The sequence below is a fragment of the Penaeus monodon genome, chromosome 21 (genome assembly GCF_015228065.2).
Source record: "Penaeus monodon isolate SGIC_2016 chromosome 21, NSTDA_Pmon_1, whole genome shotgun sequence".
NCBI lineage: Eukaryota > Metazoa > Arthropoda > Malacostraca > Decapoda > Penaeidae > Penaeus > Penaeus monodon.
The window spans coordinates 8,187,810-8,189,785 of NC_051406.1; the positions used below are offsets into that span (position 1 = coordinate 8,187,810).

The 1,976-nt window shown below is 33.1% G+C and overlaps 1 long non-coding RNA gene across 1 annotated transcript in view; it reads left to right on the forward strand.

The window, feature by feature from the left end:
* The window catches only part of LOC119586167, a 2,729-nt gene that overhangs the window by 534 nt on the left and 219 nt on the right, over positions 1-1,976 (forward strand). The gene's annotated exons all lie outside the window — the stretch shown is intronic.

Consider the following 1,976-nt stretch of genomic DNA (forward strand, 5'->3'; position numbering starts at 1 on the left):
GCAATTCTCTGGAGTTTGTAAAAGGAAGAAGAGAGAAAATGAGAATTTGACCAAGAAAGCATTACTGTATTTTTTTCTAGAGAAAGTCACTATTGGTGAATTATTCACTATAGGGTGGGAGTTGCTCCTAGTTTACAAGAGCACCTGGCCAGATAAGTAGGTTGTAAGATCTTCCCCTTATTCTCCACACTGAGATAGTTTCTTGGGCAAGTTTGTTGATGCATTGTCAGAGCCTTGGTAATTAGTCCAGAAAAAAGGTGACGGTACTTAATGAAGAGTTTCTACTCAGATCGTCAGTAACATGTATTATGATGATAGACAGGCTATGCAAGTATTTGTTCACTGTATTTAACAGGGTTAAAAATTGAGCCTGGCTGTTGCATTAATACTTGGAGCTCAAATTGAAAATACAACACAAATAGATATTATGTAAGGTTAAAGCTGTAGCCCAGTATTTCTTTGTTCCCTGCTCTCATTATTTACCATCGTATATCCATAATCAGGATATATTTGTCAGGATTGTTGGAATTTTTAACAGAGGTTTAAATGCCAAATAGTGTAAGGAAATTTACATATGCTGATTTTTTTCTCTAGCAGCAGTCAGTGGGAGAAGCAAGGAAAAGTATTATGAAAGACTAAAACATAATGTTGATAGGAACTAAATATAGACATCATATTGATTACATAAAATTAGGATTCCACCATATGTTCCATATCAAACCTTTATATATATATATATCTTTAACTAGATAATTTCCTTTAATATCACAACAGATATATTTTCTTAGAGAGCTTGGTGACCTGAAAGATACCAGTTATGCCTGTGAAAATTGTCATTCAGTGTTCTTGGCAAGTGGTTATGCCAAAATATAAACAAATCTATAGCTATTTTCCATTTGATTGAAACAGTGAGTGATATACCTGTTAAAGAGGGAAATATTTTGGTAAATTTTGTTTGATAGGTATTCTTTTGTAACAGGTTTGTTTTCCTTTCTCACTGTATTATTTATTTCAAGTTAAAAACTTAGTAGATAAGATATCCTTAATGCTGTCAGAATCTTGTTGAATACTATACATAAGTTATGCCTGTTATTTTGTTAAGGCACAGCCACCTGGGTTTCATACTTTGCAGACTTTTGGAAACCTAAAAGGCAGCTTGATTATTAACCAGTTGTGCATAAATATATGAAAGATCACAAACATTTGCTTGAATTTCTTGTACTGCAAGATAGGCTTCATTGTTAAGTCTGAACCTTAGATATGAGAGGTCTAATTTCTCTTTTTTTGGTGAACAGCTGGACATGTCACCTAAAAAATATTGTTTATGTTCCTAAAATGTTTGATCTTTTGGAGACAACATTGTATCACTTTTCATATTCCTCTTCTTTCTTTCTCTCCATTCAGTTTAAGTTTATTTGAAGAGCCAGGCCCATAGACCTCTTCATACCATAAAGTCCAGAGAAGTTTGTGTTTCTTTCCAAAAGATAATCTGTGTGCTTAGGAATAGAAATCACAGATTAATACTGACTGTGATATTCCTTTCTTTTTTTTCTTTCCTTGCATATAGGAATGTTGAAATGTTTCTGATAGAGTACAACCTTGGTCCCATTTTTGCATCATTTTCCTCCCCTTCTTTCTCTTTCTTGCTCTTTTAGATTATTATCAGATGTTGAAATAAGCTCTTTCATATTTTGCCAGAAAGCCAAGGGATGGCATTTTTTCCTTAATATATTTATAAACACATATATAATCATATTGGGTGTCTGATACAAGGTCTGATGAAACATATATTTAGTAAGTGTATTGATATTCCATGAACTGAGTGCCTGCATACCCAGTGATGCTCTATTAGAAGGCATTTCTCAAGGTTTAAAGGAGACTAATTCATAGTTGGAAGACGTTGGGACAAATTCATTTTTAGACCTTGGTGAACCTCACAATTTGAAATACTGAGAAAAAACATATATTTCTTAAAA